Raw genomic sequence first — 23,778 nt, forward strand, 5'->3', positions numbered from 1 at the left:
TTTTTTTCATTTATCCCACTCTGTCACTCAAGCAGTGGTTCCCAAACCTTTTTTGGCTCGTGACCCCAGTTTGACAAATTTCTGGCACCAGAAACATTTCAATAGCTGTCACTTGTCAGGACGCTCCAGCTGAGAACTTTTTATCTTCTGTATTTTATTTGCACAGTTATTTAAGATTGTGTTGTGGTGTTTTTAATGGTAATTTTAAAAAGAAAATGAAAAAATATTTTATCAGAATTTCTGATTTTCAGAATTACTAGACATTTCAGGTGAATTCCAGGTGACCCCACATGGGGTTGCGACCCCAAGGTTGAAATCACTGGACTAAAGACTAGTGAGAAAACCTGACCAGTAGAACATGACCTGTACTGTAGTAGAGTGATCTATAAGGATGGACACTCCAAACCGGCAGTTCCTCTGCCACCATTGTTGTGGCGCCTGTGTTTAGCCCCACGATAGAGGAATCTGTCACAGTTCCCTCCACGGAGGGGCCCATTGTTTCAGGGGATTAAGGAGGATTTAGGGCGGATGCTTGTGACCAAAGGACTAGAGCAGCGTGACCCTCTCACCAGTCGTCACCGGGGAAATTCACAGCACTCAAACTCTTAAAGCCAGAGATCTCGTTGGATTATCAATTATTCATGGATAACTGGAAGGGAGTCAGTCGGAGAGGGAGGAGAAGACTATGTAAATGTGGTGACAGGGAGAGGGGTCTCTAAAGAGAGAGAGAGAGAGAGAGAGGGAGCTGAATATCTGCTAATGTCTAATAAAATGTATTAACCTCTAATGTGTGGTGAGCTTGGTCTGGTCCACCAAGGCATAGTGTGTGTGTAAGTGTGTGTGTGTCATATTTTTAAGCTCTTAATCTGATCCACACACACAGTTATGTAACAAAACACACAATTCAACGATGGTTCTCAAAGGTCGGTCAGCCACCGGCCACGTCGCCGTGGTTGGAAGTGAGCGGCGGCTGGAAGGCCTTAAATCAACCAGTTCCAAAGACAAACGTACGACATGAAGAGCAGATCATCAGGGTTCCATGATCAGTACGGGTGGATCTCAACATTTACACTTTAAATCAAGGGTTTGTGTTGGAAGTCCATAAATATCCACAGATAAAATATGAAGTCTTTGGATGACTGTTGTGCTCTGATATAAAAATAAAGTTAATATTGATTAAATATGAAGTCTTTGGATGACTGTTGTGCCCTGATATATTTAAAAAAAGTTGATAATGATTGGTTATTTTAACCTTGTGGTCTCCAGAAATGTTTAGTAATTGATAAAAAAAATTGATAAAAATATTTCAACCAATTATTACTTTTTATTGAACTGATGATTAAAACCACCACGCACAATCTTCAACAACTGTGTTCTTTCACTTTCATGAATGTAAATGGAGTTCAAGTAAAATGCAGTATATAAATATATCTGAGCTGGAGCTTCTTGATTGACAGGTGCCATCGTCTCAGGGGTCTCCAGGAAATTGTGTTGTCAAAATGTGGTCCCAAGTCAACAAGTGGTTGGTGACCGCTGCATTAGATCGTTTAAAGTTGGAGTTGAAGTCAGGACTGCAGCAGTACGTCTTAATGAGTCCAACAGGCTGTCCTGATTTATGGGTCTGATACCTGGAGACTCCCACTTTATGTGGGTCATATGAGTTCTGGAACCAGATTTGTGTTGTACTGAACACAGACGAGTTTGCTGCCGTCACAGATTCTTCCGGAGCTACATTATTGTGTCCTCTGTTCGACTGTGGACCAATGAAAAGCTGAAGACGTTTGAACAGCTGATAATGTCTGGCAAAAAAAAAAATCAGTTATTACACGAACACTTGAAGTCAGCTCGTTAATTTGATAAGGTCTTCGTAAGGCAGCTGGAATGTTCACGTCAGCACTCTACCTCATGAAGGCGCTCAAGTGAACAGAACAATATGTAAAACAGACACGGCTGCAGCGGAGAATTCCATCTTTGACTGCTTCATTCACGGCTTTCTTTAATCGGTCGGACTGGATTCTTTCTTCAGTCTGTGTCTGTGTATATATATTTAAGCATATTCTGAATTATTGAACATCAAGATTCATTCATCAAAGATCTGGACGTAGACCATCACATGTGACTTGTGATATAATTCTTCATTAGAATCAGTATTATATACTGGATCTTGTGTGTATCTGTTACTCTGGTCTCTTTGGTTCAATATTTGTTTTGCTAACAAGGTGGCACACAATTTAAACACAACTCACTTAGACAAAAAAAATCCTCAGGAGTAGAGTCTGCACAGAACTTGTCTCGGAGCTACAGCAGCAGCAGCAGAGCTGGTGTTTTATTTGCATTAGGATTTCCTTCTCTGTTAACCTAAAACTTTGCAAAAGTTTGCTTTGATGGCTTTGGGTTTTGGTACTTTATTTTCCTTCCAGGCATTCAGTAGTTCTGGGTGTTACAGTAAGTTTAAACCTGAGTTTCAAGTGTTCCTCCCTCAGGCAGAGCACAGGAATTCTTGTTGGGAAAAGGAATGTTCTAAAAAACCTTTGATAGGTGTAGGTTGTCGGTAGAAGTAGCAGAATAAGTAGAAACCATTTTTGCAAATTCCAAAATCCATTATCCCGTCCATCACTCCGTCAGTGGGAAGCTGAAAACACGGACATGTTAATGATATACTCGGAGGCCGGCGCGCAGCTCTGGGGAGTCGATCTGAAACGTGTAGGCAGGAAAATCATTTTCTACAACCTGAGCTCTAGCTATTCTCTATAAACTATCCCGCTGACGTTCCATTATAATCTGTGGTTAATGTCCATATAAGGATGTCAGAGGAAGTCTACGGAGGATTCCGGATGATTGGACTGGTGAGGGTCCTGCTTCCTGCCAGGTGCCAACCCATTATCTGGATCCTCTGAAGTATCGGCCTCTCTCCGTTCACCTGATGAAATTGGCAGACGTAAAAACCCAAGAAGTGAACCGCGAACTAAACTGTGAACGAGTTCATGCCTCAAAACCAGCTTTGTTCTGGTTTTATTGTATTCATTATTTAAAATTATTTCACTTAGTGGAACTGCACAGTTCCTCTGGTGCTGGCTTTCATTCTTGGTCCTCCCGCTGGTACTTCTTGATACTTTGTTGATACTTGGAGAACTTCAGTTATACCATCAACTCACAACTGCCATAAATTAATGACCTGAAATTAATAGATAGATTTTCAATATAGAGATAAAATATTATTGTCCTCAGTATATCAGAAAAAGAGGAATTACAAATGAATTCCTGGTTCTGGTACTAAAAGGCGTTCTTTTTTTTAACTTTTTTTCACTATTTAACAGAGATGTTTTTCATGGTCGGGGGTAAAAAACAAAGTCCAAACCAGGAGTGTTAGAGGCCGAGCAGATGTAGATGAAAACACAGATTTTATTTAATTTTCCCAAATTTTCCACATACCTTGTGCCCGACCCTACGATGTTGATAAAAACCTCCTGCCGTTGCACAGCACGTCGTGATCAAAACACTTCTCACCAAAGCGTCTAGGCTCTCGAGGTGTCCCTTCATCCCCCGTTCGAGGACACCGAGTCCTTCCCCAGCCACTGGCAGGCCTGCTGTGAACTATGTCTGTCAGAGGGGGCGTGGGGGGGGGTCAAATCCACTGCTTTTCACTCTTGTGGTCTCCCCCGTCTCTTATCGAACCCCCTCGCCCCCGACCTGCCCCAGCCCCCAGAATTTTCCCCTCTGACTTGTGTGAAGCCGTTAGCGTGCTAATAGCTTCAGCCCCACTCTATTATCAAGGTGCAGCTGCCCTGTGTGAGTGCAGTTCCTCACCCCTCACCTGCTCTTCCTGGGGGCAGTGTGCATAAGTTGATGAGGGTTGCAGGAAAGTACACAGGAGTTGGAACGGGAATTCCGATGTGCTGAATCATCCAAGCTGACCATACGGCCCACAAATCATTTTAATAAGACTAATCATTTCTGTGTGGTCTCCGGAGAGTTAAAACAGTCCTGCGGTACCGATTCACTATTTTTCTTGTCTGTCCCGAACAATGTCCGAGCTCCTCTATCAACTTTAGCTCCACAAAGTCAGCGAACAGTATTTGTCCCTGAAAAGCCCGAAACTACTAAATGAGTTTGTGGCTTAGCGCAGACTGTCATGGCAACTGGGTGCATTAAACTCTGACACAGAACCTTCCAGAAAGGCGGTGAGGGTATGGGGGGGAGGGGTGGGGAACGGAGAAATGTATCTGAAATGACTAAGACTGCAGGGGCAAACGGGGGCACGGACGGGGCCGTCAGACAGAAAGAATGTCATTACGCAGAGGAAAAATGTAGATATCCGTCACACGATGCATTTACGACGCCGTGGAAATGACGAGGCGATGCGAGGATGTGTATTTAAAGTAATTACGGTGGTTTGACAATTGTGAAATAGAGCTGTCAGGCTGCTTTGACCCTGGTATGTCTCGGTGTTCCTTAACTGTGTTCTGTTTTGAACCAATGAGGGACGACAGGCTCGGTTAACAGCCTGGCTGCGACCAGCGGTGATTGTTGTCAGTGGAAAAAACTGGAGTTTAGTTGTTTTACGTAAAGGAAAAATCTGTCTCTTGGAGCAGTACGTGCTGTAGGAAAGTAACAAAGTAGAATATGGTCCAACAGATTCTTAGAGCGTGTGTTGATCGCAATTCTTATCGTTAATTTTTGGTTAGTGTGATTTGCCGATACCAAAGTGTTTTTCTGCGCCAACGTTTATTCTCAATATTGTTCAATCTATTAGGCTGCCTAATCTGGATTAGATCATTGGAGTGATGTTACTGGTCTGAATATCAGTTGTGGAACTAATGGCTGCTGTAGCAGGCTGCTAACATAGCATGAAGTTAGCTAGTTTGCAACAGATTCATACATATTCGTACAGAATATAAAGTGAAATCTGTTTCTAAAGTGCAGTTGTTTGACAGTAGTTGATGTCATTTTGAACTCACTGAAAATCTGGATTGGTTTTGGTAGAAATCTCCGTTCACCAGTGCATTGGTTTGGTACTCTACTCTATGTTATTGCTTTTGTTGACGTGCGTCCCCCTACAGTGCATTGGTTTGGTACTCTACTCTACTCTATGTTATTACTTTTGTTGACGTGCGTCCCCTTGTGTTAAGAACCTGAACTACACGAATTTCAGTGACATTTTTGGGTGTCAGCTGTTGTTTCTGAGAGAGTAGTATTTTCTAGTAACTCAGGTTTATGTAGTATTCTGAGTTTACCGTAATGTTTTGGTTTTTATCCCTGTGTGGATATTTCCTTCTTCATCCACTGGACTTCATCCTCAGACTGATGAATGATTTCTTTACATTTTTGCTCAGCGTTGCTCCTTGTCGCTCCTCCTGTTGAGTTTTACATTTTTGCTCAGCGTTGCTCCTTATTGTCGCTCCTCCTGTTGAGCCAAAGCCTGGTGACTACAGGCTCATCCGTCTCCACGGGGCAGTGAGTGGTGTTCTGGTTCAGATCAGTGCATGTTACTGTGACAAATGATTACAGTTGAGAGACAGACGCAGCAGCTCCTCTCAGATGGAGTCCGCGCCGTATTAAAATGCTGTAGGTGGCCTCACTGAGCTAAGAGTGGTGATAAACGCTGAGCCGGTGCCGCTGATAAATGTTTTGTGGCGCTTATAAAACAATCCACATGATTTGGTCGTCGCCGTTGACGGCGTGTACAGTAGTTCCTGCAGCCTTGGAGTTATCAGTAAAACCCTGGAAGTGCTCTGGAAGTTGAGAGGAAATCTATTCTCTGCACAAAGGAGTGACGACACCGTGTCATAATTCACGGCGGAGTCAAGCCGGGTGTTTTTAAATAAGCGGACAACTGAATGACACTAATAACCAAATAAAAGCTGACCGTTATGTTGAGTTATGTTAAAGGATGGCGCTCACGCACCTGCGCTGTTATGTCTGGGCCTCGTGTCATCAATCCTGGCTATAGCACTAAATCCTGGCCCAGGATCTATGGACCTCCATTGGTATTGGATTTGAAGACAGCTATGAAACCCTCAGTCAAAGCTTTAAAACATCATCTTTGTCTTAATCCACTGATCGATCCAGCGGACAGGTTGAAATAACACAATAAAGTAGATTTAGTGGCACAGCACAGCAGGGGCATTTCATACTTCAGATTAAAGACTGGTGTCTGGAGCGCCGGGGGCGGGGGGGCAAAAACAATAAAACAAACGCTGCTTTCAAAAATATGAATAACTTGATGCTGAAGGGTGACACATTTGTCATATAACTCATTACCAATATATTTTTGTAATATTATTCATTTTAAATTTTATTTTTTTTAAATATTTTAACAACAAAATGATTATTATGATTATTATTCATAGTAATAATAACATTATAATTTATAAAATTTAAGAATTCATCAAATTTGAACTGGTTTGTAATATTATTCATTTTAAATTTTAATTTTTTTTAAAATATTTTAACAACAAAATGATTATCATGATTATTATTCGTAGTAATAATAACAATTATAATTTATAAAAAATCATCAAATTTGTACTGTCTTGTCAAGAAATTATTTATTTTCAATTATTGAATTTCTCCTGTAACAGTTTGATTTTTCTCAATTAATTGCAAAAAAACCCCAATAAGATGTATCTAATAATTAACGCCAATATTTTAATTTGAATTATTTACAGAAGTCAGTGTCAGCGTTTTGATCACCCAGGTTTGTCGTTCTTGTAGCCGTTCTTTAAAGCAGTGAAGGTGGGATAATGGGATCCCACATGTAATTCATACAGTAATGTTTCCCCATTTATCCTGAGCAGTTGATGGTAAATACATTCACAGAATATGTGTTCCATCACGTCCTGCTACACGGTTCATTTACATTACAAATGTATCTGGGGGGGTCATTTTTAAGGGGACAATGCAAATGAGTAAATTATTACCAGGATTTCTGTGTGTGTGTGTGTGTGTGTGTATAATTTGTAATTCTCCACTTATGTTGATTAATTCCAGCACATTTCATTTTGTGGGAGATGCCTTGGGATATAGTTTTGTGAAGGAATCTGTCAAGTAATCCTACAGATATTGCTCTCTTTAATTAAACGCAGAGAGGTTGGCAGTGTAAATGGGCCGTCTCATTTACAAGTGTGTAACGGCGGAAGGGAGGGGGAGGGGGGGTATTTACACCAGAATCAAACCAAAGTGACACTTGACGCAAAAATGGCATCACTGTCAAGAACATCAGAGTCGAGAATTGGTCGACTTGATCAAACCACAAGAACTGAGTAACAGTAACTGAGGGATTAAACGTTATATGTATATATGTACATATATGTTTTACCGAATTATATACTGTATATATATATATAAGTATATACTTATATACATATATACTGTATGTATGTGTAAATGTATACATATGTTTTCATATATGTACATACAGTATAAATATATACTGCACATATATGTACATATAACTATATATATCTACATATATGTACATGTAAATATGTACTGCACATATATGTACATATAAATATATACTGCACATATATGTTCCATATAAATATATATATCTACATATATGTACATGTAAATGTATACTGTACATATATGTCCATATAAATATATGTCCATATAAATATATATATCTACATATATGTACATGTAAATATATACTGTACATATAGTCTCATTTTCCAGATGTTGACAGACACTATCTCGTTCATCTTGAGTTTTTCCCGAGTGTTTCTACCAGTAGAAAACCCTTTCTGTTGTTCTTCTCTTTCACTGGTTTCACTCAAGTCAACAATAAACCGCAGAACTGTGGCCTCCTCGAAGCTCCATCATCAAAGACGCAGGATGTTTTGTCGTGAACGTGTCCTCGGGGGGCTCGAGTGAAACCAAATGAAAAGGCTCAGGGTTGCAGGTTTAAATCTACTGTTACTTAAACCTCCCTAAAAGGATGATGAATATGAGGAGCAACACTATGAAAGTCAGGCGTCTTTGAGACATTTAAACTGATATACGCCGCCTTAATCCCCCACAATCCCCCTAACCGTATATTGAGTGTCACACTCAACAAAGCCCTCACTCTGTGACAGAAATAGATTTCCTGACGATGTAATCTTCTTAAAAAAACAACAACAACAACAAGAAAAAAAACTGTCGATCATCCGTGTCTGCGTTGATAAATTTGTTGCGTTCACTCCAGGTGACATTATTTTGACACGTCATTTCACACTGATGTAAGTGGCGCGCGGTGAGATTTTTCCCATATAAATCACACTGTGTGATAAGCTGCCACCACCGATAAAGGCACATTTAAATGTATTAAAAGGACGTCGTATGAAAAGTTGATGCTGGGAGGTTACATGACTCACTCTATCAGGAGGATTCCCCCAAGGGGGCAGTAAGAAGCTCAACCACTGAGCGATCTCCCCATGAAGCCTATTGTTAGTCTAATGAAGAGACAGGATTTGATTAAAACATTTCAAACATCATTTGGCTCGTGATGTGGCGCCGAGAGGCTCCCCCACCGAGCAGCCACAACACCCTGATGATCTGAGGCACGGGGCCGCTCACTCCCGCTCAAAGGTGAGCCCACAAATCATTGTAATGCATTCAGCAGGGGTCTCTCGCCGTCGCTGTTTTCCCCCGCTCTCGTCGTCTTCGCCGCTCGCAAGTATCGTCGTTAAAAATTCATTAGATGCTGTTTGATTCCCCTCCTCAAGGATGTCACCCTTGATGGCCGACTGTGTAAGAAAAAGCGACTTCCGCGGGCCAGAGGGGGATTCGATGGAGCTCTCGTTGTGTGCCGGGGTCTTCCTCGTGACTTTGATGCACGCCTCAAAATCACAACGTGGCAGACGGGCTCAGAATTCAAACGAATCACACAAGTGTGCATGATCACACGCCACGTATTTGAATGTCTTGAGGAATGTTGGGGTATGTGACATGGGCCGTAAACATAAAGAACAGCTGTAAATAATGCAAAGAGAGACGAGGACAAGAACATTTGATGAGTCACATCAGCTGACGGTGCAGACAGTCCCACACATTTCTCTGAATGTGTTGCAGGAGATTTTCTTTTTCTTTCTTTTTTTCATTCATTTTCTACTGCTTAATACATCTCAATGGTCAGAGGGGGGTGCTGGAAGCACTCCCAGCATCAATAGACTCAGTGATCAGCAACTCTTCACAATCACATTCAAACTTCCAGTCAGTTTAGACTGAACTATTAATCTGGGAGGAGACTGTTAGCAGTCAGTGGAAATCAACACTGGGATATTAATATTTCACATAAAAACTGCTGTGAAACACACGTTATTGTGTCTATTCGGTCCAGTTATATACTGAAAAATTCTGTTAATTAAGTGTGATTAATTGTGATTAATTAGATTCAAAGTGGTTTGACAGGCCTAGTTCTCAGCAGTTCCTCCTCTGACTTCATTCTTAACACAACTCCTTCAGATCCTTCAGCCAGGCCCTGTGACACGGCTATATTTCCTTGGTTTATGCTGAACTATAAATACAGCTGCTCACACAGAGACTTAGGTTCAAGATGATATACAATCGCTGTAAAACAATATCCCATTTGAGCTGCCGCTACCCAGACAGGAAGTGCAGACGTTTGTGTCTCGGGGCTCCGACAAAAATTGCTGTAGTGAAAGTTGCTGGTCTGAACAAAACAGGAAGCTTAGTGTAGATAGTTTACTTATTCAATGTAAATTGGTTAATAATTCCAAGCTAGCATTGGCTGTAGACCCACAGCTCACTGACTTCCATTTCATGAATACACATACATATATTTTTACACAAACATATATATGAATAAATATATGTATTATATGTATATATGCATACATAAATGCACACACATATTACATATATATTAATTTGTGTTTGTATAAAATATGTTTGCATATACTGTATTTATACATATATGCACACATATATTTTTACACAAACATATATGAATAAATATATGTAATATATGTGTATTTATGCATTCATAAATGCACACACATTACATATATTTATTTATATATGTTTGTGTAAAGATATGTGTGCATATACTTTATGTATACATATATGCACACATATTTTTACATAAACATATATGAATAAATATATGTAATATATGTGTATATATGCATACATAAATGTACACACGTATTACATATATTTATTTATGTGTCTGTAGAAAAATGTGTGCATATATGTATACATATATACATATGTATACATAATATATTTATTCATACATATATATGAATAAATATATGTAATACATGTGTATATATGCATACATAAATGTACACACACACACACATTACATATATTTATTTATATATGTCTGTATAAAAATATATGTGTGCATATATGTATGTGTTCATATATCAAGAGAAAGCTCTCATACACTTTAAGAAAAACATTAAGCAAATATATTAGTTACCATGGCGATCCATCCTCATGCTACAGGGCTGGAGTGCTAATCATGCCCCGACTTATCATTTGCTGTCAGTCCATTCATTCTGAAGTGCTTATTCTTACCGTCTGAACACTTTTTTATTGCCCTCCCCAACTTCTAATTTATTCTGGACTCAGCATTTAGCAGGTCTAATTCCCTCCGTCGATGCTTTCAGGTGCACACACTGTACAGTAATTGTACAAAAGTGTGAAATGTAGGGTTTCAGGCTCTCTGATAATCACCTGCTCCTTGCTAAGAGCACACCATAGTTATGGTGGTAAATGGAGAGGGGAGAAAAAAAAAAGGAGCCAAAAAAACCTTGACACGGGAGAATCAGCTGTCTGCCGGAGCAGTGAGCTGGGTCAGACTGATAGGAGTTTGGCCCTCATGGTCAGTGCACTCCGGTCCAGTCCTGTCCTGCGGCTCCTGCGCCGATCTCCGGCCATAATAGAATCTGACAGGATGTAAATTAGCTTTTAAAAGAGCTGGTGAAAGCTGGTCATTTTTCTCATTTAGTGGTCCAGTGTGTTTGCGAGGTCCGGAGCTGTCACCCCGCACCCCAGCCTCTGCACGGATACAGATGACTCTGCTCACAGGAGCCAAGCTTCAGAGGACAAAGTACACACTGTGTTGGTCCTAAATCATCCATTATTTATCTTGATGTTTTCCAATGTTTTTTGGGTTTTAGAACATCAGGCACCTGGAGTTAAAGGTTTATTGTTCAATTAATATTTTCTACCAAAACAAATATTTTACTGAATACTGAACAAAGGAGATAATACTTATCACCCCAGTTTGACTCTATAAAAATATCTGTAAAGACAATAGACTGACAGGAAGTAAATATATTAAAACAGATTTTTAATCTGACAACAAGATGCAGATAATCTACAGTACTGCCTGGAGTCCAGATGACCACCAGGAGTGCCTTAATCTGCAGGTTTTGCCATCTACTGTACCTAGTGGTGGCATCCAACCTTGTCTGTAGTCTGTAATTGAACCCACAACCTTCCAAGTATATACCTAAATTTGTGCTTTATTTGAATTAGTATAAATACTTACAGCTACCTACCACATATTCAAATAAATATGAAAATCCCTAGCTAAGCAACGGCATAAAGCCTTATATGTCATTCTGAAACTGTCCAGTAGGGGTGAAAAGGAACTACCAAGAAAAAAAAAAGAAAAAAAAAATCCATTCATGGAAAACATTGACTATGAGAGCGTTGTCCTATGTCTTCAAAGTTATCCTGGAAAAATACTTGGCAGCTGTTCAGTGGAATTAGTGCGAATACTTAATTACTTACTTATAATTACTTACCCCATCTTTAATTAAAACAACATAATCTCTAAGATAAGCAACGTCCTCAAACCTCATACGTCAGCCGCAGTGTCAGATTGTCAGAGTTCCTACGCATCCTGGAAAACCTGGAAATCTGAAGAAAAAAAAAATTGAACTGAAACTGAAAAGGCCATGTCTGTTAGCTCAGCCGTGATTGTAAAAACAATTTATTCAGACTGCAGCTCATTGATGAAATTAAATAAATATATACAGTATATAACAATAAGAAGATCAGAAGCGCGTGGCGTCTGAACCGTTTACACTTCACCCGGCTGCTCTCCTGGCCGCGCTGCAGCACCAATGCAGCATTAATGAGCAGCCATAATGACTAAAGGCAGTCAGTTATAGTTTAATGGAGCTTGAACACCCAGCTGACAGTTTACCATCTAGACACGGAGAGAGAGGTGGATCGTGGGAGTCCAGGGGAAGAGGGCAGTCCTGCAGCTCAGCAGTTCAACCCTCACGCCCCCGTTTGTCAAAGTGCACACAGCGGAAAGAAAGCGAAAGGTGAGGACGGCGGTGGAACTAGTTCATATAATTAGGGTCTGTGTGTCACGGCTTTAGATGTTCGACGGCAGGAGGTCGAAATCCTCTCGTAAACAGTTCAATATGAACTGGGTATTTTGGTTTTTTTACCTTTCAATATCTAAGTGATCTAAACCAGTGGTTCTCAATTGGTGGGTCACGGTCCAAAAGTGGGTCACGGACTACTTTTCAGAGGGTCATGCGCCTAAAAAAATTTATTTATTAGTTATTCACATTTCTCAACAGTATGTGGCGACACCAGCCTGTAATCTGAGTTTTGACATCTGACGTTTCACATCATAGAACAAGACGAGCAAACTCTATTTACAGATAATAAATCATTTATTTTTGTGGATTTGGATTTTTTTTCCAACAGTCCTCCAAACACCAGCTGCCCTGAAAACTCAAAAATATAGTAATAATTTGAAGTAATATTAATTCTTAGAAATCATCAAATGATTTAAGTGATAAAAGATTGTATTGAATGTTTCAGCAGCATGTGCGATTGCACATTGTCTCCTCTGTGACTGTTACCCGGCGAGCTGATGTTTTTTCTCCGGGAGCCTAACCTTGACAGATTATTGGCTACACTGAGAAAAGCCAAAGTGTTTCATAGGTTGAAAATATTGGCAGGGAACTGCATCCTTGTGAGGTGAGAAGCTGAGCTGGCCATATTGTGTATTGATCCTCCTCGTGCCGTGATGGCGGCACTTAATTAGATTTATATTGTAAACAAAGACTCACGGTATGAAATTTGAATTAGCAGGTAAGTGTTATCCATCACGGCAAATAATAATATTTTGTGCGGTGTGATGCAGTATTGGTATTCCTGAGATTTATCAGGGCTGTTAATGGAGCGGCTCATCTTCTCCCTGCAGAGCTCACTGCAGGCTGTGGAGCTGCGTGTAGCCTGTGTGCTCTCATCACCGTCTGTCTGCAGGCGCTGCTCAGTGACAGGAAACACTGACTGACAAATACAGGCCAACATACGATAGGCAGCCTCTCCACGCTTTTTTTTTTTTTTAAACATCTACATGAAGCTTTAAGAGCTTACACCACTCTCCACTGCGTCCCCCCCTGCTGGGCTGGGCTGCTTACTGACCGTACCTTAGCAGTCATTGCTCCGGGAAACTCCACATTGTCCGGTGCTAATCAGATTAGAACGTCAGGAGGTACGGCTTCAAATGCTGTCAGAAAACCTTAAGGATAGGGAGCAACTTATTGGATTCCAATTCCGATGATGTAATTAACCTTCCAGCCTCTTCCCGACAAACGGTGTCTTTATGGATCAGGGGCGTTGGCGAGCGAGGTCTGCTTTTAGACCTCGTTTTGAGCCCCAGATATCACTCCGTACACGATGGAGGGAAGAGCAGCGGTGCACGTGATGCGTTAGTGTTCAGAGAAAAAGGTCAAGACAAAAGGGTTCATACGAGGATTTAATGAGAGAAGCCGAAGCTCAGGTTCAGACCTTTGCCTCCCTCGGTTTTATCTCAGGATCAAGTGAATTTCTGTTCCTGTTTGTGGTCAGAGGAGATTTAGCCGGATCTGCTGCTAGTTTGAGGAAGTTACCACATGTTCCTGCTGCTGACTTAAAAAGTTCCTCCTGTCTTAAAATTATAAGACCTTTTACCACATGCGAAGCTAATTGTGCAAATTCTGACCAATCATACCATAGTAGTTGAACACAGTTCTGCCTTAATGTGACAAGAACACGCTCCAAGAATTCCCAAACTAGGAATCTCCTCCTTTTTAGTATCCCTAAGTTCTTGTTTCTCACGGAATTTAAAGTTTCATTCCATAGTACTCTTTCAGACAAAAACAGTTTTCTGGACTTCCTAGATTTGACCCTTAACCCTTCCATCAAGAATTGCCACATCCAACCCTTCTCAGCCATCATTGACAATCATATTATTTCTAAGTTTAAACCACTGAACTTAGAAAGAAACGCTGTGGAAAACTGTAAAACCAACCGCATGACATTCATAAAGGAGAGGAATTCTGTTTAGTGGTCATATGGATAATTGCTTCCACACCATAATTCTGTACATATTAAATATCTGTTAGGACTAATGTTGTCCGAGGGCAAATGTTTTTTTTTTTTCTTGCACTTCTTCCAAAGTCCTTGCCGATGCACAATAGCGAAGCAAAGACGGACTTTTAGGTGACCCTGTACTTGATTTAACTTACCTTGTGATATATTTATCTTCTTTCCATGACCCACAAGACAGGCTCTTATTCCTAACAATGCTCTTCTCCTCCATGTGGTACACTGCGTTGGTTGAGTGACCTTTAACGTATAACGAGAAACTAATAAGGTGCCTTCCCTACAAATACTACGATAGTGACAACGTATATATAAATTGACACAAATTGACACAAATGAAAAAAAAGTTTTTGTGCCTTTCAACCAGGATGGTTAAAATATATTAAATATGTATTCATTTAATATGTAATAATATTTTAATATTTATTAATATATTTATTTGTTTATTATAAAGAGTTTTTTAAGGATGAAATCATTTGCAGTATTTAATGGAAATTAATGCAGCTTGCATATATATACTCTAAATGTGTGCATATACTGTACATACAGTATATAAATATAGATATATACACATATGTGTATATATATTTATATATATATTTACATAAATAGATGTATACACAGTATATATATAAGTGTATAGGGATTAATATTCTTTAAAGTAAAACCGCAAAAAAAACTAGCTACTCAACTTGTCTGAGGTTTTGAGGAAAGGGAAGTTCCCTGTGGTACTCCCTTAAAAAAAACCCATGTTCTCAGTGTTTCTGTTCCTGCTGTTTGATGAGCAGAAATAAACCAGGACACAATCTCTCAAATAGCAAAGAGTTACCACAGTCACTGACTATGACAGGCTGAGATGAGCTTACTGTCACCATGTGATTTGACAGCCTGCGAATCCAGATGGGAGATGGTGGAGTTTGTGACTGACAGTCAGGAGGCACAAATGTAGGTTTTATATATGAGCGGGGTTCTTATGTTTCACTGAGGAGGAACAGTGACCCCCGTCTCCCCCCGCCCATTCCCCCATAACTGGAAGGGTGTCAGAAAATCCATTGCAAACAACTTTTAAGAGACAGAAACATTTGTAAACAAAATGTTCACCCTACAGTTCCAGCGACAGGAGAATGTTGGTTTACCTTCTGATGATTGAGAGACAGGTTTGGTATTAAACACAAGACTGGTAGTTTTTTTTCGCAACTTTTTTTTTTGTCTGTGTTAGTACTTAGTTTGTTTGTTACGATTTGATTTTTTTTTTTGTCTGTGTTAGTACTTACTTTGTTTGCCCTTCCTGTTACGATTTGGTGTTGGGGAAGAGATACAAACCCAGGACTTTCGTTTGAAACATGAGAATCCAACCGTTTCACCGATTGGTCAGATGCCGAGCTTTAGCAACAAAGTTTCCCGTTGTCTGCTTCAGTACATGGAATATGTTTGAGTGACAGTAAGAATCCCGTTGTCTGCTTCAGTACATGGAATGTTTGAGTGACAGTAAGAGGCTAACTGTCTTGCAAAACATTTAGAATTCTATCTGCTTTAATGGGAACAGAATGTGTTCGTTGATGCACCAGTTGTTGGTCGATGCTCATACGTTACGCTGATGATGTTAAACTTTCTGTTCACCTTGTGTTGTGTTTGTGTAAAATGCGTCAAATAGGCAATGAAAAAAAAAAGATTTATTATTAAACCGTTGATGAGTTCATCAAATGCAAACAGCTCCAATTATTTCAGGTAACTCTGGCGTCTCAACCTTTTGGTGCACGTTTTTTATTCAATAAAACAAATGGATGTGAATTTTCTCTGTTCAGCTCCTAAAGCCGAACAGACGTAGAAGTACAAAAACAGAGAAAAAAAAAAGCGAAAAACCTTTGCCATTAATAAGAGTTAACCCCCGCCGCTTCAGTGCTGCTTTATTAAATGACACCTTCCATGAAAAGCACCAGTTCAACACTGCAAAAGCGAAATAATAACCATGATTGAAAAGAGTTCCGGAGCGCTCGAAGGGTCTGCGTCACCCTCCCACTCACGTGTTTTACCATCGGCCATGAACTCCGCTGATCACCTGGGAAAAGAAGGTCCTGTTATCACAAACATGACACTCCTGAAAAATAAGAAGAAAGAAAGAAAATCTCAAAAGACCTGGAACGCCCTCGAACATCAAGACTACTGAAATTCCCCCAGGGGGCGTTTTTTTTGTAATGTATTTAATTTATTCTTAAAATATTCCATGATATAAAATGTATGTAAATGCCTCTAATAATTCTGCAATGCCTCTCTGCTGTCGCTCTCTCTCCCCATTTCTGTATCTCTCTCTCTGTTTCTCTCTCTCTCTCGCTCTCTCTCTCTCTCTCTCTCTTCGTTCGTTGTCTTCCACGCCATGGGAGAGAGGCGGAGTTTGTGCAAAACAAACACAAGCACAAAAATAAATTAAGAGATCAAAACCCATAGAGAGGAAATGAGTCAGTATTCCACACCGTGTACAATACAATATCATAGCAAATTAGCAGATTTCAATGGCTTCCACTGACTACCATAGATTTACAATGTTCTCTTGGCTGCGGATCAGTCCTCCATAAATTGTGTCATTTTTCTTTTCTTCTTTTCTTTTTTTTTTTCCTTTCTCCTTGAATGGTTCTGATAGACAGTGACTTGTCGATGACCATGAAAAGAAAGCACCTACTGAGGTGTGAACAGAAAACCTGGGACTACGAGCCAGCAGTAATGAGAACAACAGCGTTTGTTCACATCCTACTAAACTGCCGTTGTGACCACGTTTTTTAAGTCCGATAAGCTTCTCTACAAAGGTACAACATATAAAACTGTTAAATATATAACTTTTTAGGGCCTCTCAAAATACATTTAATGACATTTCTCCACTCCCCCTCAGACTCCACAGCTTTCATCCTCTCCGTATATAGTCATCATTTCTCTGTTATGATTTCTCTCTCGCTCTTCGTGACCGACATGATAACTCTCTTCGCCAGATGTCCCAACAATGTCTACTGAAAAATGCATTTATTTTTTTTCTTCTGATACACAGTTATACGTATGTGGTACCTATATCTCCAGTTTCAAAATACAGTGGTGGGCTTAGTCTGAGAAAAAAATGTCCAGAAGGTTTCAAAAACACTTCTTTTGATTCTGCACGGTGCGTGTCCTCCTCTACACCTCCGGTGTGCCTGCAGGGGCAGTCATTGGTCGGCGGTGACACGAGCAGTGAGTTCAGAAAGTCTCAGCGTGCCTTTGCCAGATGGTCCACTCTGTCATAATGATCGCATTTGTTGTTTTGCTCTTTGGTCTATAAAAATATGAGAGGTTTACTCCAGCAGAAGGCCTATTCACAGCAGAGTGCTCAGTTTGGTTATTTACGGCCTCATGAGTCGGTCTGACAAAGCAACAGGGTCCAGCCGGCGATGATCCCGTCAGTGCTCCGGAAATCCTGCTGGAAACAGGATAAAAGCTCCAACAGACAAACTCCAATGGGGCATAAAAAACCATTCACGGCGGGGTTTTTTTCAACGGCGTCCAATCCTCCGTGGCGTGAGCGGGCGCTGCTAATTTCACAGAGCAGGCAGATAAGAGTGGCTAGGAGGTGGATGCAACGTGTTGACCCGACGACAGATAGCAGGAGGGGGGCAGTCACAAACCCGGAGCAGCCAGTCACAGACAGTAGGAGCTGTTTCAGAGTGTATAGTTTGTCCAGTGTCCAGGAGAGGGCGCTCACGCTCTCAAACAGTCACTGCTTGGATTTCCTGCCTCTGGTCATTTTATGAGACCTGTGAAAGAACGAGAGCAGAAATGAATGTCACCGCAACGTGGTTGTTGGGTCAGTAGAGAAAAACAGGATAAAAAGAGATGTTAGATGAATTCTGGATGTTAATGCTAACAGGAATAGTCTCACAAACTGACTTTTTCTTGTTGGCAAAATGGACCATAAGGCAATGGACAATCTTGTGTCCAAACTCTCGAGACAACTGTAGCAATGTAACAATATACACACACACACATATATATATATATATTTTTTTTTTTTTCAGTTCTGTAGTAATAGTTTGTATTTTATTGTGGCTTTGTTCCTATGCTACACCAAAACCAGTGGTGCGAGGACCAAGGTTCAGGTGCAGGGTGACAAAGACGAGGTGCTTTTGTCCTTACTCCATGTTGGTGACTCATCAAATCTAATTTTTACTCTAATGATGCTGCACATTGGAAAAGCTGTTTATGGTGGTAGTCTCAGAATAGGTTTTTCTGGCTGTAGTCTAAATCCTTCTTGACCTTGACCTCTTCATAGTAGTTGGTCTTCAATGATACACTCTCTATATATGAGAAATGACTTTCTATTTTAATGGAATGTTTAAAGGAGTTTTTTATTAAACACTTTATATACTGTACGTTCTGCTACAACATACTTCACATCAATGTACTCTAACAGCTGTCATAGTACACAAAAGCGAGTACGCGGTGGTGTCATGTCATCAAACTGTTCAAAGCCTTTCTGTAATTCAGCACACACTCCTCAGTACTGCGCCTGTTCTTAAGTGTTGTCAAACATGTTAGCCGTAACAGCGGGTGAGAAGCAGAAACAAATTGAGTCTCACGGTGCAGACGCCGAAAAACCATTTATCTTAGAGCAGAAAGACACATATCTGGAAGCTTCTTTACCATCTGGCTCCACCAGTCACACAGCCAACTTGACAGAGGCTGCGGTGCCTTCCAAGATTGCCGCATTCATTTATAGTAATGAAGTCTTAATGATTTCACAGGGTGCAAAGTGGCATCACAGGGGCAGGTGTTGTATGGAACACTAGCATGTTTCACGTCTGAGGCTGTGGGAATAATAAAAGTCTCTGTGAATCTGCTGTTAAGTCGACGGATTGTCAAGGTTCTGCTGAGAGTGGGCATGAAATGAGCTGCGGGTGAAGGTGTTTATTCAAACTGTAAGCACTTCCAATTGGTCATTGCCTCTTAGTGGCCACAGACACAATACAGTGTCTGGGAATGTTCGTGTCCCCAACTCTATTTGCAGCTATCATTTTCCAACTTTGGCGAAAACTCTCCCATAAACCTCAAACATACCAAACCTAACCTGATGGAAATGCTACGAAAACTCTCCCATAAACCTCAAACATAAACCTAACCTGATGGAAATGATGGAAATGCTAGGCTTCTATTAAACCACTGGTTGAATTTACAGGCCCTGGGTGATGATTACCACAGGTTTACGACCTTATTAAGTGTCTTATAATTTTTATTTTTCAGGTTCTGTTGCTAGAGAGATGAAAATAGAATGTTGTCTGGCTACTTTTATTTTGGTTCTTCAAACAAAACAATTAAAGATTAAAGGTTGAATCAATGAAAATGTATAGAACCCATCTACAGTAAGTCTGCAACGTGTGGCTCGCGGACCACATGCAGCCCATTGGTCTTTTGTAATGCAACAAATTTAGCCTGACTAAAAATATAAAAACTATAATATAATGGAAGGGGGTAGATTTTTTTTTTTTTTTTAGTTGTGCAATTTGCGCATCTACACATTTTAAGCTTGCTTGCTAACAGCCAAACAACATAGTAGCACTGTCCTCAAGATTGGCCATGCAGTTTCTTAGGGTAGAGCAAAGCATATCAAATACTGAATCTGATCTTGTATTTTCTGGTACAACAAAGTAAAGAATGATAAACTTTTATTAACTGTCTCTTGGTACTTGGTTTATAAGTCTGTAGTACTACTACAGTACTTAATACTTACTTACACCGCACTCCTGCGTTCATGTTATTGTTATTTTTGCTGCTCTCAGTGAATTTGATCAGTACATATCAGTACTGTATGTACCAACAGCAGCCAATCAGAGACCACTTTACTATTGGAGTTTAAGTGTGTTATAAATATAGAAACCTCATCTCTGGACAAAGATAAAAACGTGTCCAATGTGGAAGTGTGAAAACGCCTGTGCATTTATGCTACACGTAGGTGTGCAGTGGAGTGACGCCTGGTGCAGCCACATCTGTTGAAGCTGAGGAAAACTGTATTTACAATACATGTGGAGGCGCTCTCCAGCTGGGAGTTGGTGAATTGCAAACAAACGCTCCCAAGCATATGGCTCACGCTTGCCATTACTGTGTGAACTCTGGCTGACTCCTATCAAAACGTCAGCGTGGACACGGTGCCTTAGTGAATATGTGAATGGGAAAACATGGAATGAAAAAAGAAAAAGAAATTGATTTTTTTTTTTTTTTTTTTGCTACAACAAACTCTTTATCCAGTCACATAGATCAAATGCAAAATTCTCAGGTGTACGCAGTTGATTAAAGAGGCAGCGGACAAGTTTGGTGTCCCTAGTGGATGCAGGTGTTATTATATTTGGCCACTGTAGCAAAGATGCAGCAGAACATCCTGATGAGGAAACAGGAAGGATTCCTCCAAGGCAGTGTTGTTTCACTGTATGATATGTATCTGAAATATAACTGATTTAGCTGCGTAAATGGATTATTGATTATTACGACATAACAAACATGCTAACTTTGGAAATACGAGAGAAAAAATGAATAGAAATAAAGGGAAAACGTGAGTGTTGACGTGAGTTCCAGTACAGATGATATCAACGGCAATTATCATATGCCCTCGTTAATAAACGTCTGACCTGTTTGATCAACGCTACACAATGGGGGCGCTCTATAGTCCTACTGTTGCCAAGAGACATGAGTGAAACATCGTATGAGGCCAGCATATCATTACCAGTACAGTGCAACATGAATTATTTTGTAGTATATTCACTTTGGAGTCAAATTCTACCATGTACAACTAGAAGGAACTCAAGTACCACCAGTGGTATGCATACCCTAGTTTGAACCACTCATTTCAGTTAAAAGAAAAATCTCAATCATCATTTTCTGAAGGTGAATTTAACATTTGGTAAAAATAACCTTTTACATTCTACAAATGGTGTTTTTACCTGGTACATGTTGCATTGTATTTGTCATAATACTCTGGGCCTGATGTAAGTTGAAAAGACGTTTGTTAGGTAAGAATTGAATGAGATTAAATATTCTTTCAATAACATCTATGGGTATAAATGGCTTTAAGGAAAAGTCATACATTTTCTCGAAAAAGAAATATAAAAACAGCTTGTGTCAAACCATCCACTGTTTTTTTTTTTTTTTTTTCTTCAAATAGATTTCACTGAAATGCACCAGTCTGCCTGGCTGACCATTGAGGCAGAGAGGAAATCTGTCAAATTGCTGTCATAAACAGAATGTTTTCTGTTTGACGTGCACGGCTCAAGTCAAAACAGACAGTAATAGGCTGCTTATAATAATGATATGCTTCCAAAAAAAGAAACCAAAAATGAAAACAGGAGACGATAACGCGTTCGCCGAACTCTGGCAAAGCATTGGTAGAAGATTAAGCTGCTGTCCTTCCAACTGCCTCCCATAAAGATAATACTGTAGTAACAGCAAGCCTTATGGGGTAGCAACAAAATCCAATCCGCGCAGTTAGTTCTCCTCGCAATTAGTGCAATTATTTCTAACATCAGTCACAACTTAATGACAGGTTTAAACCAAAATGTTTTCCATTTCAGATTGAATCAGTGTGTAATTGGATGATTTCTGGAATCTGACTCATCTGTGACTTAAGTCAAGGTGCAGCCACAACATCAGCTGATCGACTTCAGCTGCTGTCGCTCCGATGTGGCCCTGCTTTTCTCCGTCACGTCGCCCGACTTGTTGCTGCCAGCGCTGTTTAATGTTCAGTATTGGGCAAATGGGCAAATCCTTTAGGATCGAAGTACCATGCCGAGACAAAAGGCTGTCGTGTGAATATTCATAAGTGGACTTGTGGGTTAGAAATGAAAATCCACAGGTTAATAAAGCGGAGGGAAATCAGCCATTACAGTCTGTGAAGTTGGAAAACGCCTGGAGCAGATACTAGGATCAAAATAAATGAACACATTAACAAAGGCCTCCAGACACTGGGCCCCGGTCTACATTAGGAAGAAGTTCAAAGCCATCACGAGTGTTGTCATTTTCAATGTGTTCACATTACATTTCATCAGGACATCAAAGCGCTCAGCAGCACCAGAACCCTTAATGCTTGAGGGGAGAAATAATAGAACACATCTAACCACAGCATAATGACAGAAGAATGATGAACATCACTCAGTGTGTGTTTGATGCAACCACGCTAACGCCTGAAAATGCTACCTTTAATACGCAAATGTCTATGTAATGTCTACAAACAAAAAATGACTCTGATGTTGGTCATTCTGTATTTGGAACAAAAATGAAACAAAACAAACAAACCTGTTTAATCCCTATTGATCTTTTTGTTTCTTTTTTTTGTTTTGTTTCCCTCAGTACGTGGAGGGGTGTCTCCGACACTACAAACAGGCAGGATTGGGTTATTTGGATATTTTTAATTAGTCTTTCCCAACATTGCTTTGAGCTATGATAAAATGAATAAACACTAAATATATAACCAATAATAAGATCTTCTAGTTTTAGTTCACTTAGAACTTCCTCACCAATTGTTAAACCTGACCCTGTTTAGTTGAACACGGAACTTCCTCACCAATTGTTAAACCTGAGCCTATTTAGTTGAACATTTGTATACTGGCAGGAATTCAAGAAAGACTACATATATTCAACAGCCCCAGGTCTCTCTCTTTTTTTGTTTAGTTTTAGTTTTAATAGCTTTCTGCCACCTCCTAGTGGAAATGTAAATAATTGTTCTGCCTGTCACTGTCGCATAGATGAACACAGACAATTTACAATAATAATTTTCAGACCAATTAGATGAAATTGGATCATTTCCCACAGTACACCTGGCCCACTATGAGAGACAAAGAATCAACAGAGATTACGGTCCTCTCTGGACGCTGGTAGCTTGCTTTTTATAGCCACGTGTTTAGTATTCTCCGCAGTAATGCACTGGAACAGTATCTGTAGCTTGTTTGCTTGTTTTTTTTATGACACTAAAGACATGGTGTCTGGACTGAAAAGCAGCAGAAAGCTGTTTTTCTTTTTTTTTTGTTTTCCCCCCAGAATAAATCACAGCAGAGCCGTTGAATGCTAACAATATTGACCAGCAGAAGGGGCTGGTTTTCAGAAACTCAGTGGGACGATGAGACCAGGCATTTTTATGACCATGGCCTCATCCCTTTTATTGAGCTGTACGCCAAATTTACTACCTGGCCCTTCTCTATTTCCCAATCACATGCATTAATATCAGCCTCTGTCTGGCGCCTTTTTTTTCTTTTATGAAGGCGGACAGACTCCATCCCCCGCAATACTTTAAAGACCATTTTAAGACATGCCAATACAGCCGAGCCAAACAAGCTGCAAATAAAGCTGATGGGTTTGACTAATATTACTGCACACATGGACTCTATGTGGTTAAAGACACGCAAGGGAATCTGTGGGCTT

General features: G+C 40.1%; 1 protein-coding gene and 1 long non-coding RNA gene across 4 annotated transcripts in view; one reads left to right on the forward strand and one right to left on the reverse strand.

Annotated features, from left to right (window-relative positions):
- LOC107988864 (uncharacterized) overlaps positions 1–23,778 on the forward strand; it is a 133,577-nt gene that overhangs the window by 75,169 nt on the left and 34,630 nt on the right. The window lies entirely within an intron of this gene.
- tafa5a (TAFA chemokine like family member 5a) overlaps positions 16,546–23,778 on the reverse strand; it is a 141,309-nt gene continuing 134,076 nt past the window's right edge. For both annotated transcript variants that reach the window (XM_008315903.3, XM_017034276.2), the window contains exon 5: positions 16,546–18,134. The gene's annotated coding sequence lies outside the window, so the exon portion shown is untranslated. The remainder of the gene's footprint in view (positions 18,135–23,778) is intronic.

The sequence above is a fragment of the Cynoglossus semilaevis genome, chromosome 8 (assembly GCF_000523025.1).
Source record: "Cynoglossus semilaevis isolate Cse_v1.0 chromosome 8, Cse_v1.0, whole genome shotgun sequence".
Lineage (NCBI taxonomy): Eukaryota > Metazoa > Chordata > Actinopteri > Pleuronectiformes > Cynoglossidae > Cynoglossus > Cynoglossus semilaevis.